The sequence below is a fragment of the Lissotriton vulgaris genome, chromosome 1_1 (genome assembly GCF_964263255.1).
Source record: "Lissotriton vulgaris chromosome 1_1, aLisVul1.2, whole genome shotgun sequence".
In the NCBI taxonomy this organism is placed as follows: Eukaryota; Metazoa; Chordata; class Amphibia; order Caudata; family Salamandridae; genus Lissotriton; species Lissotriton vulgaris.
Window position 1 is genome coordinate 1,355,566,193 of NC_141685.1, and position 18,692 is coordinate 1,355,584,884.

The window sequence follows — 18,692 nt, forward strand, 5'->3', positions numbered from 1 at the left end:
AAGGTGTAACCAGGATCACACCTGGCTGTCAGCCTCCACTGAAATCTGGGCCGGACTGGCCATAGCGGGCACCGGCCGTTTCCCCGGTAGGCTGCTAGGGTGAGGGCCGGTTTTGGGCCTCTGGGGGTCGGCAATATCGGCCCCTGTAACAAAATCGGCTGAAACCGGCTGTGGCAAACTGCTCGGCTGCACTCCCCCTCACCCCAGGGGGGCAGCTGAACAGTGTGCCAGGGCCGGTTTCTGTTCCCAGTACGGCCCTGGATGCTTCATAAAGGTTCAAATACCCAAGCATTTCCCTCTATTATGATTCTCTGGTCTTAAGGTGCCATTTTTATCACACGCACAATTTCCCTGATAATGAGCCCAAGGTCCACTGATCAGTAACTCTTCCTGGTGTCAGACAAGCCTTTAATGTGCACAAAGGATGCTCTGCTCTCCTTCTTCCAGTGAGTGTCCCCACACCAGTCCCAGGAATGCCAACAATGCACATTTCCTGTCTGGGGGTTGCAGTCCTCACTTCCACTGGCAGGCCCTGGGTTTTTCAAAATGGAACCCATAAACATCCATGCTATGCACCATACAGAGGCACACATACATCCCACCATGAACAGGCAGGTATCACACCCTTTCCAGAGCTACACACATTTACAATGTAAGCAAAGGGCGAAGTAAGTACACAGCGCTAGGACTTTACACGAGTGGCCGATAGGCACAACCCCAGTGACAAAACACCAGTTGACGCTATGAGTTCACTATTAAACACAAATTGGGTATGCTACCAGACACGCTAGTGTCGCTTAACGCTCAATTAGAGGAGCAGGCCTCTATCACTATGAGGATTGTGCTTGGTGTCTCCCTTCCAACAAGACAACATAACCGTGAGATGGCCTAGGTCCTGGCACACCTGTATGATCCAACTAATACCAAGCTCTAGCTATCCATGCCGCGGGGCGCTCTGGGCAGGGGTGCACATCCGTCATCATGCAGGGGGCTTTTCTGTCCCAACATGTTCCATTTGTGCCAGGCTATGCCCATCTATTGCTCTCTCTCTCTTCGTAAGTCCACTGCCTATTGAGAACGACCCTCTCACTGGCACTGCAAGGGAGACCTCCTCAGCAGGCCTCTCTCTCTCCAGGAGTCCATGACTTCTCCAGAAGGACATTGTCCTCGTGAGCCCATGGTCGCCCCAGAAAGCCTCGCCCGCTTCCGCACCTCAGTTAGGCCTCTTTAATCAGGGTGAAAGTCGTAGGATACTTCTTCCCACCACGGAGCCACGAGGTGACTGATTTTGTACAGAGTTGTTTCGGTCTATAAATATTGCACAGCCCGGCCCTGTACAACCCAACGTCAGTCTGGGGCCTCTTCAAAGGGTCTTCCGATATTTCCCATCCTTCTATCCTCCTTGACCTCAGAAGGCCCCACTTTCCCCGTGCGTGCTGCTCTCCACCGAAGGCCCCCCCCCCCCTTCAGGAGAGCATGCCAGCCTGAGAAGGCCGCTCTACCGCCCCCTTCTTAGGATTGACCTGCTCGGTAGGCTATTGTATGCGGGAGACGATGAACGACTTTCTACGGGCCTAGTAATATTCACTGGTAGCATTAATGGCCGACGTACTGCGCCCCCTTCCCTGCCCTCTCCACCCCGGAGCCGCCTGCGAGCACCACATCGGCCTACTTCCGGGCCTATGGTGAGTGGCAGGTGACAGGGGCCGCCTGCGGCTGTTGAGATGTTGCTGCAGCCAGTGTCTGGCAAGAAGCGTCATCCATCCTCCCACGGGGGTCGAGGGGGCACAGTGTGCCCCAGATACGGACAAGAGCGGCGCGTCTGCGACAAACGAGGCCGCAGGGACCCCCGCTCGCTCCCTTCCTCCCAGCAAAGGCAGGTTTATGTCGCAAAGGCAGGTTTATGTCTGCAATCTGGGAAACGAGGAGTCGTTAATTGTTGTCCCGGTGTAGAATTCGTCTGGTAGCCCTGTGGGTCGTGCGCCTGCTCCGGAGAGTGGTGTGTAACATGCTCTTACAGATTCGAACCCAGCCAGGTGGGGTCTGTTTACTTCGCTACGACGACTCCATCACGGGCACTACCTACCCCCAGCACTGCGAAGAGCAGGCCGCCCTCTCTCGACAGTATCAAGCAGCCATCTATCTGCGAGATCGCGCCGCTAGCAGACATCTTTACTCGTGGGTAATGAAACCTTGTCGGAAAATCGCATTACCTAGAAAAACCTAAATAAAAATCAATGTGTAACAAAGCCAATTCAACCTGTTTGTTATTGTGAGAAGGAATGGCTCGGCCTGTGGCGCCAGTCACAATCCACGCTGTAGCGGCCAAACACGAGGGACATACAGCAAGGAGGTGCTTCTAAAATGGAACCATTTTAGAGTATTGTAGCCTTTATTTCCGTTTTAGGTCAGGCCATCTAAAGCGTTATACTATCATATTTCATTTTAATCAATACAATTAATAAGTGACATACAGAGCGCCTAGTCCGAGCACCTCTCCTCTGCTACGGATTGGTCTTCCTGTTTCCCATGTTTAGACCCTGCTGCTGTTTCGTTGTCCCCCCCTTCCAGCCTCCCAGTTTCTCTTTTCTCCCCCCAACACAAATGAGGTTCCCCCAATTTGATATCACACACAGGGGACAGAATAAGGGGCGGCTCCTCCATGTGGGCGGAGGAGCGTCGGCACACCGCTTTTTTCGCAGTGCGAGAAGCAGAAACATAAAATGGGATTTTTATGTTTCTGCTTCTCGCATTGCGAGAAAGCAGAAGGGTTTGGTTGGGGGCGGGTCTGCTCGAGGGCATGGGAGGAGTGACTTACCCAATGCTGCAGGACCTGACTTTTTGGTCACCCCCAGAGGGCCGACTAAACCAGTCATGTGCACTCTCCCTTTTTTCCATGTAGGCTGAGAAAATGGCCACCACATAGACGCCTGTGTGGTCGGCGTCCCAACCAATCACAACGCTGCCATTGCAGTGTTGTGATTGGCTTAGGGGAGGGAGGCTGCTTCCTGTTTCTGCAGAGGCAGGAATGCAGGAGCCGGAGCTGAGAACACGCAGGACCCAGGAAAGGTAAGTTATATTTTATTATTTAAACACCCCCCTCCCGGTGCGACCCCCCCTTCCCTAGCGACCCCGCACCCGCGGGCCATGCCAGCCATGACTGGGACTCACAACACCTTGGTCATGTCCTGGTTACAGATGAGCACTGCTGCTATATACCGAGCTTCAGTATAGTCAGGGGCACACATCTAGGCATGTGTACTTGGACGTGGGCCCAGATATGACATGTAAATTGTAAATGTAAATTGATACTTGTATAGCGCACTACTCACCCACAAGGGTCTCAAGGCACTTGTACGAATACCGCTGTGGAACCCTTCCTGGCTTTCCCTGTGAGGCATCCACTCCTGGGCACCCCCAAGGTGGAGGCCAGGCATCCTTAGCGTTGTGGGGGCAGTTGTGGAGATTAAGCAAGCTATTGCCCAGAGTTGCTGAGTGGGACTCCATGATTGGAATAGGCACCGAGGCGAGAATTATCAGGTCCGTGGAATTTTTGTGCCCAAGACCCGCCGAGGCGGGGAATTGAACCCTGGTCCCAGGCTAGACCTCTGCATCAGGGTCTGCCGCTCTAACCATTGAGCCACACTTCTCCACTTGCAGAATGGAAGTGTTCTACAATGGAACAGAATATATTATTTGCCCACTGTCTCTTTACAATGCCTATGAATATTGTTCAAACTGTCTTAAAAACCTCCACAAACAGAGTTTGAGCAAAAAAGCGATAAAGAGAGCAAGTGGACTTATGTTCACTCTCTTTAGAGATTGGCTGGCATTTGTTTTGGAAGGCTTGCAAAGATTCACTAGGCTTTCTGTCGAGTCCAAGGTATTCCACAAATATCACAATCTGCCACTGTAGATGCCACTTGCTTTTAGTGATGGAGAGACAGCAAAGAGTTCCCGTCTTACAGTGCAGATGGTTGTAAATTAGAGCTACTCTTTGTTTTTCATTCATCTTGCTTGCATTGCTGACATTTTCTATTGTGGCTGAATAATATATTTCCTATCTTTGTTGTCCTTAGCCTGCAAAGTAATGGAACAGAGCGCACCCAGATAGGGTGTGTGGCAGTAGTATCTGGGAGCCCCGTGGAGCCACACCCCTCCCATGCTCTCGGGACTCACTAGCCTAAAACAGGGGAGGCGCAATGCTGGCTGTAGCAGTGCGCTTCCTATCCCTCGTCTCGTGAGTCACAGGACAGAAAGTCAGGACACAACTAGCACTTCTGGTCACGGGGTCTCTATGGCACAGGGGTTATTCAGGCAACTCGGCCTCCCCCTTTTTAGATTGCACCCTACCACACAGCTGTCCGGTTTGCTAAAGACATCTTGGGGACATTGTTGGACTTGGCCCTTCTGGCAGGTTCACCCCTGAACTTTTTGCCTTTTAGTGTTACCTAATTATAATGATTTCTGGTCTTTGCGCACTTTAGCACTGTGGCGCAGTGTAAAGTGCGTGCGCTCTCTGGGTGCGTGTGTGAGATTGGCCTGCCCTCCCATAGGAATGCATGGGGAATGTGTGTGTCCCTGGTAGTTCCTGATGCGTGGGGAGTGCAGGCTTGAGTTTGGTATGTGAGGACTCATGTGATTAAATGCTGCGCGATGATGTGTGCGGCATGAATGTGACTAGTGTGGAAGTGCCACTTCTAGCAGTTGGCCTGTCTATGCAGTGAATGTGCTGGCTTGTGATTGGCTGGTGTGCCAGGCTCCTGGAGGCTGGGTGGGTCTGCCCCGGTGGTGAATGGGGAAATCTGCATGTTGATGGCAGGGAGGGGCTTCACCTAGGACCTGAATAGGGCTGGGCTTTCCCCACACAATGCTGGCTCCGCCCCCTGTGGTGCGTCTAATGACCCTAGCCTGGCCAGTGAATAATGAGAGGGGCTGAGCCCATCAGAGTGCTCCCAAATCAGCTGCGTCTGGTTTTGCCCCCACCCTACACCCTAGAGACAAAGGGATTTTCTGTATAAAATGAGGCTGTGACCTCCTGTTCAATGTTCTTGTGTGACTACTTGAATCTGCCAGGGGCGTGCTGCTGCTGGGGCCCAGGGGAAGGCTTGTCTCCCCGGGCCCTGCCCAGCCCCTGGACTGCTGATGTCCTGGATTACTGGAGGAACTATGGGGACCCTTCTGCCCTGCTTTGCCCCTGGATGCCCTTCTTATCTTTGAGACGCTTGGGCTCATCTCTCCCCTGGGGACTGATGCCCTTTAGCCGCAAGCCCTTTTGCCTGCGCTAGCGCCTGGGAAGCGCTGTCTCTTAATTTGCCCTTGACTTCCTTGCAGGTGCCCACCCTGCATTATGCCCACGTTTTCCTACTTTTAATGAGGCAGGCGCCTACCCTGCCTTATGCAAGCATTGGTATTCTTGTAAATTCGGGTGCCTACCCCGATTATTGCCGCAATTGCAGGTGCCCACCCTGCATCACTCCGGGGTTTTATTTAATTTAATTTCGAGGGTGCCTACCCCTCTTGCCCCCGAGAAAAGGAAAAGCCGGTAGCCAGGCCAGAGCCCGCCTGACTGTGGGTGGGGCCTGGATGCGGTCACTTCCGCTTCCCCCTGCCTGGAGGAAGCCTTTTTCCTACGTTGCCGGTCTCCCGTATGGAGAGGGAGACCGGAGATGCTGCCATGCTGGAAGAGGCCGGCACAAGCTTTTGCAGGGCTCCCATGTGGAAGGGAGAGCCCCGCAGTGACGGCAGTGAGCCCCGGGTCCCAGGAGGGGGCCCGGGTGAATCCACATGGCGGCGAGGCTGCCGACGACAGTGCAGGGCTCCCAGGAGCTCAGGGGAGCCCCGCAGGAGAAGCGCTGCCACTTCGTGAGAGGAGTAGACCCGCCCACACAACAGCCCGGTGAGTGTTGAAGGGTGGCCAAGTGGTGCTGCCCATTGAAGGCACAGTATGTTTGTGGTAGTTAGGGCGACCCCAGATGGCAGTGGGCTGCCCGAAAGGTTTGATAATGACTTTCTGAGCCTGCGGGCGTGTTCATTCTCAGAGCCAGATGGCTCCAGTGGACATTTCAATTCGAGCCTGAGAGGCTCCACCAGTGCGAGGGCATTGTGTTTTAGAGCCATGAGGCTCCCGGGGGCATTATTGTACTTTAGGAGCCAGAGTGCTCCATTGGGCCCAGTTGTTCAAGAGCCTAGAGGGCTCCCATGCACGCCATATGGATTTCTAGAGCCAGAAGGCTCCAACCTTTTGCGCAGTCTTTCTTCCTAAGGGCTAGTGAGAGCCCCATGCCGCAGGATTGTCCTAGAAGGCTCCAACGTGGTGCAGTTTTGGTTCCTGAGGGCTAGTGATAGCCGTGTTGCAGTTCTGTTTCAAAGCTGCTCAGCAAGTAGTGGGCAGCTGCGCCGTTTAGGTTTTACTTTTTAGGGGACTTGTTCTTTGGACTCAGGAGTGAGTCGCACTCCTTCATCCCTACCCTGGCCTTCCCCAGCTGCGCAGCACTTAGTGCCAGCTGCAGCGTTTAGGCCCTGTTATTGTCCCCAGCTGCCCAGCAAGTAGTGGGCAGCTGCTACGTTTAGGTGTTGGCGCTGTGTCGCAACCTGGACTTTGATGTGAGTTATGTGCTAAAAGTGATTTCTGCGCTAATGTGCTTTATGTGCTGTTATGATTCATGTGCTAATGCTTTGGGTGTTAGGAAATGTACTGTTTGTAGTATGTTTTGCGCACCCTGTGTTCTGACACCTCTGAATGTGTTTTTATGCCTCATGTGTAATGCTCCTGACCTATACCCCTAAATGTATTTTTATGCTTAGGTGGTTGTGTTTCCTAGTTTAGTTATGCTAGCGAGTTCATGGTTCCCTGCATGATATTTTCCTAAGGTGGTTAGGGTTGCGTAGGTGGTACTTACCTTTGACTAGTGGTTAGTGGTTGTGTGCTACATTGCTATTTGGTGCTTAAAACCATCTCCAAGGGCTTGATACTGAGCTCTCCCCCTGACTAGAGTCCCAGGACCAGCGGACTCTATTGTGCCTTCCCTGACAAATTGTTGGGACTTGTCTGATCTCCTTGGGCCGCTGGGGCCTCGCCTGAAGTGTGCCTCGCTCACCCCCCTTTTGCAGCCGGTGCCTGGCCACCCTCATGCCTCGAGCCACGCCGCTCTCCTCTGAGCCGTGTCTGCTTCGCTGGGCCGCCCGCACCGTGCCCCCCGCCTCCTCTGAGCCACAAACCTTGGTCGCCCCAGTCACACGCCTGTGGCGCGCCGGGCGCCCCCGCCCGCTACAGCCTACTGAGGGGATCACTCGCATTATCCCGCGCAATCAGAACGGAAGGTACGGTCCGTATCCGCCGCCAGTTATTATATGTTCTATGTTCTAAAAGTGTTACTTCTACCAAGTGCTAATTCTACAAAAAGCTAGTTCTAAAAATGCTTATTCCTGACAGTGGTTCATGTGGCCCTGTCCCATGTATATAATTCCCTGTAAATTCTGCACGTGCCTCTAGCACATTGTAAAGTGTGTGTTTACTATCTAATGTGTTTTGTAATACAAAGGCTATTTTTACATATACCTTGTGTGGAGTTCCTTTTGTGGGGGGCCTGGGATGCTGTTGCTGGTGGGTGGGTGCGCAAATACTTAACTTACATTGCCTCCGGGGTAAACCTTACTGCTCGTGTCACGCTACCAAGGGGGTGAGCAGGGGTTATCTTGGCGTGTAACTCCCTTGCCCTGACTAGAGTGGTGGTTTCTGCCTGGTTTTGGCGCCAGCCTTAGCCAACCAGAAATCCAATTTCTAACAGACATTCAGAAATCTGACCTAGCAAATCATTTTGCCAGTTGCTTACCATTGGATTTATGGTTTGTAACTCACATTTTCTGGCTTTCTATTTGCTGGCTTTATTTGCTTTAGGGTCTCCAACATTAGTTCGTCTCTCCAGTTTTACTGTATTCTTCCATGGCCTTGCTTGCAGTAAACAGGCCTTTAAATCTTGCTTATTCACATTTGCTGTGCATTCAAAGACAGAGGTCAAATGTCAAGCTCACTCTTCTGAGGAAGCTTGGTGTTTAGTTTTCTTTCTCTCACTTCAAAGTGAGTGAATTTATGTGACAATTGTGCTGAGTATCCATGTAAGAGGAGAGGGTGTATAATGTGTTTTTTTTATAGCTAGCACACATTTTATTTGTAATTCTGGAGTGTAGTGGAAAATAATATTTGAATATGAATCAAAACACATAAATACGCTAATTGATGACATTTGCAATTTGTCTGAAGTAAAACCATATTTCGGTGCAAATGTAATCGTCATTTCATTTGAAAATGCGTTGTCGGCAATGGCAGTGTGCTACCACACCATGCACACTCTACACTAAGCCACTCCACTCCAATCTAGGTCCTTCCACTCTATGCCACACTACTCCATTCTACGACACACCTCTCCACTCCACTCTACGACATGCCAGTCCCCTCTACGCCCCTCCACTCTAAGGCACTCTATGCACGCCACTTGACTCCATGCCAGTCCAATCTACTTGACGACACAACACGCCACTCCACTCCACTCCACTCCTCACACCCCACTCTACTCTACCCCACTCCAATCTATCCCACTTCACTCCACCCCAATGTATCCCAATCTATCCCACCCCACTTCGCTACAATCTATGCCAGTCTACTCCACTCCAGTTTACCCCACTCCACTCAATCTACCTCACCCAAATTTACCCACCCATCTCCACCCCAAACTCCACCCCAAACTACCCCATCCCACTCCAATCTACCTCAATTTACTTCACCCAACTCCAATCTACCCCACTCCACTCTACCCCAATCTACTGCACTCCATTACAATATATCCCACTCCACTACAATCCACCCCAATCAACCCCACTCCAATCTACCCCACTCCACATCAATCTAACACGCTCCACTCAAATCTAACCCATCCTGCGCCAATCTACCCCACTGTACCCCAAACGACCCCACTCCAATCTACCCCAAACTACCCCACTCCAATATAGCCCAACTATGTGCAGTAAAACGATATTTTGGTGCACATGTAATGGTCCTTTCAATTGAAAATATGTTGTTGGTAATGGCAGTGTGCTAACACACCATGCATATTCTACACTAAGCCACTCCACTCTATGCTAGGCCACTCCATTCTATGAAACTCCATGCCACTTTACACACCCCCACTTTAAGAAATTCCATGCCACGCCACTCAATGCCATGCCAGTCCTATCTACTCCATTCATTCCAAAACACAACACTCCACTCCCTCCAATGTACCCCACTCCCCTCCAATCTATACCACTCCAATGTACCACAATCTACCCCACTACACTGTACCCCCCAATCTAACCCAATTCAAACCAAACCACTCCACTACAATTCAATCCACTATACCCCACTCCAATCTACCCGATTCCACACCAATCTACCGCACTCCACTGAAATCTACCCCATTCTGCTCCAATCTACACCATTCTACCCCACCCAAAGTACCCCAATTCAATTTACTCCACTTCAATATACCCAACTCTGCTCCAATCTACCCCACTCCACTCTACCCCAGTCCAAGTTTCCCCACTGCTTTCCTATGTACCCCACTCCACTCAAACTCTGCTGCAATCTATCCAACTCCTCTCACTCTAATCTACTCCACTCCAACCTACCCCACTCCACCACAATCTACCCCGTTCCAAACTACCACAACCCCACTCCAATATACCACAATCTGCCCCACTCCACTCCAATCTACAACACTCCAGTCCACCCATTCTACCCCACTCCACTCTACCCTACTCCAATCTCCCGCACCCATATCTACCACATCCCAATCTACTCCAGTCTACTTCATCGCACTGCAGTCTACCCCACTGAAATCTGCCCTACCCCACTGCAATTTACCCCCACACCACACCACTCTTCCCCACTCCAACCCAACCCACTACACTCCAATTTACTCCAATCAAAACTACTCCACTCCAATGATCCCTTTTCAATTTCCCCCACTTCATTCCAATCTACCCTACTCTAATCCACCCACTCTACCCCACTCGTCTCTAATCTACCCCTCTACTCTCTACTCCAAACTATCCCACTCCACTCTTCCCAAATCTATCGCACTGCTCTCCAGTCTCGCCTCGACTCCAATTGATCCAACTCATCTCCACCCCACTCCAATCTACCCCACTCTACCCCAAACTACCGTACTCCAATCTGCCCCATCCAATACGTCTCTCTCCAGTCTACTACACTCCAATCTACCCCACCCTAACACAGTCTACCCTACTGCAATCTTCCCCACCCCATCCCAATCTACCCCATGCCACTCTATCCAACTCCAGTCTACCCCTCTCTACTGTGACTCCTATCTATCGCACTCACTCCAATCTACCCCACTCCACCCTAATCTACCCCACACTACTCAAATCTACCCAACTCCAGTCCAATCAATCCCAATACGATGCACTCAACTCTTCCTCAATCTATCCTGCCCCACTCCAGTTGACCCAAATATATCCCACTCTACTCTACCCCAATCTACCCCACTCCAATACGCCCTACTCCACTCCAATCTGCCCCGCTCCACCCCAATCTACTCCACTTCACCCCAATTCAATCCACCCCAATCTACTCCACTCCACTCTAACCTACCCTATCCTAATCTACCCCACACTACTCCAAGCTACCCCACTCCACTTTACCCCAATCTAACCCACTCCAAACTACCCCACTCAATTTCATTCCTCCCTACTATAATCCACCCAATCTTCCCCACTCCAATCCATTGCACTACACTCCAATCTACAAAACTCCACTTCAGCCTACCCCAAGTCACACCACTCCAGCCTTTCCCAATTCTACCTCACTCCACTCCACTCCAACCTGCCCCATTTATATCCCAATGCACGCCAATATACCCCTCTCCACTCTACCCCAATTTACCCCGATCCAGTGGCAAGGTCTGGTGGTACCCAGTGTGGAAAATTTCTTGTCACCCGGCTTGACAAAATGGCAAAATATGTATTTAGAACACATTTTTTGCCACTTTGTTAAGCCAGAGGTGATAAGTGTTATCAATTTCAATTTTTATAAGCTTTATTCGACATTTGTCATAAAAGCATTCACCTAACCCTAATACAATAAATACTACATGTAAAAATACTTCTAAAAATACATATTAAACATTAAATGTCGAATAATACATAGTAAAAAATACATTGATATTACACACATTATTACACTTTAAAATGTAAAGTTTCTACAGGTTAAAAAACAATAATCCATGTCGCAAAAATGCAAAATTGAAGATATACGTGATTTCATTATGATGCAATAGCCGTTAATGATCGGGTACGAATTAACCATGACCAAGCCAAAAATTTTGCTACACCAACCGCAAGCAATGTTGAACAGTCTGTTTCAAGTATTCTAAGGGCTTCAGATTGGCTTCGGGTTCCCAGCTTTGAGCACACCGGTTTTAACCATTTACGTCTGGGGGACAAATACAGTGGACAACAAAACAAGAAATGAGAGATGTGTTCAGTTTCTTCATTACAATGGTGACAATGTTCATCCCATGCCGGGGACCAATGCTTCTTAAACGCATTCAATGGGAGTGTACCAATGCGAAATTGAAAATAAAGTTTTCTATCGTATGGTTTTTCAATTAAGTCCCAAAAGGGTTCGCAAGAAGGGTACATTTTTGTATTTAGGAAGCGAGATGTTAAATTTGAGCTTGTACTGTCACTAAACATTGTAAAATATACCATTTCCCAATATAGATCTTTTAACTTTTCCTTCGTAGGGAAGCAGGCCACATCTTTGTTGTCCCATAGATAGTCCAATTTCAATTTTGTAAGGAGTCCCCGCAACTCCCTTAACCATGGAATACTATGGAAACGGTCGAATTTGATGACATCCATCAATGCTGCTGCATAGTGGCCTAATTCTGGGGTCACCATAACTCGTCTCCAATATAGGAGGGGCCGAAGCCTCGCTATATCCTCAACAGATTTTCTTCCCAGATCCATTTTTAACGGGATTGTTGGTGTGCTTTGGGGGACCATTACGATCCCTCGTAAAAACCTGTTTTCAGCTCGGCCCAATTCTCTCAAGTTTGAGAACCCCCATAGTTCAGAACCATATAAACAAGCCCCCAGGACTTTCATGGAATAAATTTCCATCACACAGTTTACAGGCTTTGTCAGTGAGGTGCGGTGTTTTAAGGAAATAGCGCCTGCTAGCTGTCTAAACTTTAGTAGGGTTGTGGTTATGTGTTGTTTCCAGCTCATGTTTTCTTGCAGAGTGATACCTAGGTATGAAAAAGAGTCCACTCTTTCTAGGGGTGTACCTTTGTATTTTATTACACCCTTGAAAGTGGACTGCTGATTGAGGCACATGAATTTTGTTTTAGTAGTGTTCAATTCCAGGCCCCTCTCATCACAATATATACCAAAGGCATCGACCACTTTTTGTAGCCCGCTGGGGGTGCGGGAAAGTAAAAGTGTATCGTCCGCAAACATAAGGACTGGTACACGAGAACCAGCTATTACTGGGGCGTCACTAGCAATCTTCTCTAGATGTTCTACGATACCATTTATATAGATAGAGAAGAGGGTTGGCGCTAGGACACACCCTTGTCTCACCCCACGTTCAACCGGAAAAGGATCAGTTACATCTCCTTGTTTGCCCCATCGTATCCTTGCAAAATTGTTTTCGTGTAGGCGAACAAGGAGTGTGAGCAATTCCTGACTAAGGCCTGCGTCCGCCAAGGTCTGCCAGAGTTTTTCCCTGGGGACCAAGTCGAAAGCGGCTTTTAGATCTACAAAAACTGCATACAGTGTCCCCTTCTTTAAAGTGACATTTCTCCAATAGATGGTTAAAAAATGGAGGACTTGGTCGACGCTACTAGTTAGGGGCCGAAACCCAGCTTGATAAGGTGACAAGATGTTATTTTCGTCGATCCATTGTTGCAATTTATTTTGAACTAATCGGCCCATTAGCTTTTGTGCTGTGTCGATCAAACTAATGGGTCTATAGTTTTTAGCCAGGGATTGGTCACCTTTCTTATATATGGGAATTATTTCAGCTCCCTTCCATGAAGCAGGCACTTTCCCTCCCATAGCCACCGCATTAGCCAGCATTGTGAAGTAGCTACACCAGGACTTCCGGTCCGATAAAAAAATATCAGCCGGAATTCCATCCATGCCTGGGGCTTTCCCCCCTGCTACACAGTCTAGTACAATACTCACATCTCTTTCAACAAATATAGGTGAATTGTAGTAAACTTGTGGAGGAAGACTAACATTATTAAACATGGGGTTACAAGCATACTGTGGTTGGAAATATTCTATCCAGCTGCTTTTTGCGACATTATTCGTAGGCTGGAGTGCTATGCCACCCTTTGCCCATTTTACTGAAGCCCAGAAGCGCTTAGAGTCCTTGGAGGCACACGCCTCCTTAAGTTCTCGCCAACACTCCTCATCCCAACGCTTCTTAGCTAATTTTTTAACCTGTCTGTACTGGTTTCTCACCAGCCTTACTGTTTCTGCCCTTCCTGATCTTAGTTCCCTGCTAAGATTATCTCGTGCTGCCCTACAACTCTTGTCATACCACCCACTAGTCTCTTGGGCTTTCTTCTTTTTATTCGGGGCTATTCTTTTAAGAAAAAAACTTTGGATTTTGGAAAAAAGTATCTCATGGGCAGCCATCATATAGTCAGTAAAATCAGTCATTCCATAATGGGACTTAATCTTAGCGACTTCGCCCACCACTACTTCCTTTAGAGACTCTATTTTGGCAATGTCTTCTAGGAGCATACTCCACTTCAAATGTCGGGAGTTATTTGAACTTACAAGATCCTGCGTAACCATATGATCCCCACTAGGATGCTCGGGTTTTTCGTGGTAGGGATGTAGTGTCAGGCACAAAGGATTGTGATCACTTTCAATTTTTTCCTTCACTTCCATATCTACTAATTTATCCCAAGCCCTTACATCCAGGAGTATATAATCTATCCTACTGGCCGATCGGCCATTATCAAAAGTATTTTTCCCCATAGAATCTGACAGCGCCCGACCATTGGCTGCTCTAAGTCCTCTAGAAAGACAAAAACTTTTCAGTTGGATTGCAACTGTGCTCTATTTCCTAATTGCTGGGATATCTAGTTGGGGAATTCTCCACTTGGTATCCTCATCTTCGGCCAGGGTCTTATCCTCCTCACCCAAGGGTTCAAAGGTAGTATTAAAATCCCCGCCTATTATTATATGGGTTGGCACTGGTAGCAATTCAATATAATTCTCAAGGGACGTTAGGGTCTCCGATGGTTTGCCCCTGGCAACTCCCCTGGAATAGAGATTAAACAGGGCTAGTTGTTGACCATTTTGCCAGCTAATGTCAAGTGCCAAAATGTCGTTAGAGGGTATAGACCTTTGTTTAACCGAACAATTCAAAGTTTGGCGTACCCAAATTAACAGGCCCCCAGAGGGACGTCCCACTCGATTTCTTATGGCCGGGACGTAAAAGTTCAAATACCCTTGCCTGAAAATTGGTGTGAGCGACCAAGTTTCTTGGAACATGACAATGTCGTGTTGGTTGATAAAGTCGACCCAGTCTGGAATATTTAGCTTATTTGTAATTCCAGCTATATTCCAAGAAATAATAGATAATTGCGGTTTGGCCTTTTGGAGATATGTCTGGTCAATATCGGGGATATTTAATGTTTCTACAGGATCTATTCCTAATGTTACATTTCCACTCAATGTTGGTGGCTTCTCAATTACCTCTAATGTTCTTCCCTGTTCCATCTGGACTCTATTTGCTTCCTCTGGGACGGCAGTACAAAATACATTAGAGACCAGAAAAGAATTATCTAATGGAGGTTCGTCTAACGTGGAAGTCTTAACATATCCTTGGTCCAACTGCATATCTAGAGGAACGGGAGAGGCACATGCGAGTCAATCACACTCGTTTAGGTCAGTTAACACAGAGTATTGGTTGTCCAAATTTAGCCCCCACTCGCATACTGGATTGGACCTGGCCCTTCTATTTCCCACAACTGTCCACTTTGTTCTCAATATGCTAGGTTTAGCTACTAGACCTCTTCTGCTATAGAAGAAATCCAGTGTCAGTGGAACTATTTCAGCTGTCCTACGTTGTGGAGGGAGGATGTTCCGTAGGACCTCTGGCAATACTTCAGGGCCCTTGAAATTCAAGACCACACAATCCCCTTGGAATTTCTTCGCCTTAGTGCCTATCCACCTAACCCTTCTTGCTGTAAGCAGATCGTCAGATAGTTTTTCCTTGCCCCAGGGAGTTATGTGCATATTGCTACTGAGCCACTGGAGAGCCTTGTTTCTTAAGGAATCTGGAGACTCGATCTGTCCAGTTTTCAGCAAAGGTGTGTTTGCGAGTACTAAAATCAGGGGCGAGGCTTCAACAATTAATTCAACTGGGGCAGTTTCTGGGTTTAGGATCTCAGAGGTAGTATTGCCAACTGGTTGTGCTGCATCTAGAATTGGGGCCGTGTCAGGGGTATTATCGTGCATAGAGCTGGCTTGTTGGATTTGCTCAGATGGAACTTGTAAGCCGACATTCATATTCACCCGAGTAATTTCCCTGCAGTCTCCATTTGTTCGAATTTAGTTACTACTAGATTTGAAATTTCCCCCACCCCCTCATTAGTTTTCCTTAAGAGGGTCTCTAGCTTGTTGACCTTATTAGCTAGTTGGTCTACTTTTGATATGAGGGGTTTCATTAATCCTAATAGTTTGGACTCTAATATACCCATAAGCTTATTTAGGAGGGTGTCCTCCCCTTCTACATTTTCATGCTCTTCCTCCCTTATCCCGTCTTCCGCCCTTTTCTTTGTTCGTCTGGGTGGAGTTGCAGGTTTGTTCTTACAAGAGCGTAGGCCACCTCTTCTGGGTGGTGCCTTAGTAATCCCTTTTTTGGCTCTTGGAGCGGGGACCGGTGTGGGAGGGGTATTGGTCTCTGTGACTAACTCCTCAATTGTATCAGATTTGTCTTGTTCTTCTAAATTAATTAAATCTACAAAGGGGTCAGGTTGTTGGTCATTTGAGGCCATGGATACATTAATTGTAGAGCGCTCATTAGGGTCCTCAATAGGGTCGGCGACAATAAAATCATCAGTGACAGACTGAAATACCCCTGATTGATTAATTTGAGCACAGGGTGGCGAATCCACAATACCCAGGGAGGACCTCCGATTATTATTGATTTTTGTCACTACCTGGACCAGATAATTGTCCATTGTATTAGCCGGTGTGACAGGCGTTTTTTGCTTTGACATAGTGATCACACAATTATTGACAGCGAAGCCCTGGAGATATATATAACAGTAATAGTCCGATTATACTGTAAATATAGGAGTGTTTTGCCTTACCACAGTTAGGTTTAGAGGATAAAGGTAAGAGGGGTGGCCCAGTCCAGTCTCTCACTGTCTAGAACGGGCTAAAACGGGCCCGCCCTTGGCCCGGCGTCCCGCGAGACGGCGGTGTCGCGCTATTTGAACGCCTCCTGGCGCGTGGATGGCGCGGCGTGCGCCGCTTTGGCTGATGGGTGTTGTAGTTCAGTCAATCCCCCTCGCACCGCGCTCCGCTCGCCTGCGGGACTCAGATGACACCAGAGCCGGGCAGCGGGAGGCGGGAGAAGGGCTGGCAATGTTTGGTGGGCTCCAAGATTTTGCTCCGGCAAAAAGGCAGGTAGGCGGCAAAGTTTTCCGCTTCTGTGTGCTTCCCCCCCTCGACCAGGGTGTCGCGCTATTTGAACGCCTCCTGGCGCGTGGATGGCGCGGCGTGCGCCGCTTTGGCTGATGGGTGTTGTAGTTCAGTTAATCCCCCTCGCACCGCGCTCCGCTCGCCTGCGGGACTCAGATGACACCAGAGCCGGGCAGCGGGAGGCGGGAGAAGGGCTGGCAATGTTTGGTGGACTCCAAGATTTTGCTCCGGTAAAAAGGCAGGTAGGCGGCAAACTTTTCCGCTTCTGTGTGCTTCCCCCCCTCGACCGGGGTGTCGTGCTATTTGAACGCCTCCTGGCGCGTGGATGGCGCGGCGTGCGCCGCTTTGGCTGATGGGTGTTGTAGTTCAGTCAATCCCCCTCGCACCGCGCTCCGCTCGCCTGCGGGACTCAGATGACACCAGAGCCGGGCAGCGGGAGGCGGGAGAAGGGCTGGCAATGTTTGGTGGGCTCCAAGATTTTGCTCCGGCAAAAAGGCAGGTAGGCGGCAAAGTTTTCCGCTTCTGTGTGCTTCCCCCCCTCGACCGGGGTGTCGCGCTATTTGAACGCCTCCTGGCGCGTGGATGGCGCGGCGTGCGCCGCTTTGGCTGATGGGTGTTGTAGTTCAGTCAATCCCCCTCGCACCGCGCTCCGCTCGCCTGCGGGACTCAGATGACACCAGAGCCGGGCAGCGGGAGGCGGGAGAAGGGCTGGCAATGTTTGGTGGGCTCCAAGATTTTGCTCCGGCAAAAAGGCAGGTAGGCGGCAAAGTTTTCCGCTTCTGTGTGCTTCCCCCCCTCGACCGGGGTGTCGCGCTATTTGAACGCCTCCTGGCGCGTGGATGGCGCGGCGTGCGCCGCTTTGGCTGATGGGTGTTGTAGTTTAGTCAATCCCCCTCGCACCGCGCTCCGCTCGCCTGCGGGACTCAGATGACACCAGAGCCGGGCAGCGGGAGGCGGGAGAAGGGCTGGCAATGTTTGGTGGGCTCCAAGATTTTGCTCCGGCAAAAAGGCAGGTAGGCGGCAAAGTTTTCCGCTTCTGTGTGCTTCCCCCTCAGTGATAAGTGTTATCACTGAGGGGGGTTACAAAATGGCAAAAATATGTGTTTAAAACATATATTTTTGCCATTGTGTCACCCCCCAGTGATGACACCCCGGGCGGCCCGCACCCACTGCACCCCTCTTCCTACGCCCCTGCCCCGATCTACACTACTCCTATCTACCACACTCTAATCTACCCCAATCTACTCTAATCTACCGCAGTCCACCCCGATCTAACCCATTCCACCCCAATTCAATCTACTCAACTCCAGTCTACCACGCTAATCTACCTGACTCTCCCACTCCAATCTACCTCTCCACAGCACTCCAATCTATCCCAATCCACCCCACTCCATTTTACCCCACTTTACGCCAATCTACTCCACTCTACCCCAATTTAACCCACCCCACTCCACTAGCTTTTAGCCATGCTGAACAGCAGCCACACTGATGTACATAATCATAATGGCTAAAAAACATTCCCAAAGCCAACAGTTCTCGCATAGGTGAGACCTACTGGTGTTTCCAATGCTTGTTTTAGATGCGCAGTCACAACGTTAGGAACAGAGCTGCTGCATATCGTCATTATTGAGCCTGCCATTCACCCAGGACCTGAGGGACCATATGTCGGCCTTCAACGTTCCCGACTAGTCGCCCCTTCAACAGATGTTCCCCGGTATTTCCTAGGAAGAGTTGGCCGGCGTGGGGCAGAGCCAAGGCCCAACGGAGCAATTCCCTACATTTATTTTCCCAACTGAACTAATCTCTCCACCTCTGGCTTGATGGAGAAACTCTTCCTTGCCTGATCTAACCTAACCCAGCCATATCAGGCCCAACAATAGCCTAATTTAACTGCACCATGTGTCTGATTTACTGCGAGGACAAGTTCTCCTTATCACAGCTACACCTGCCTGCAT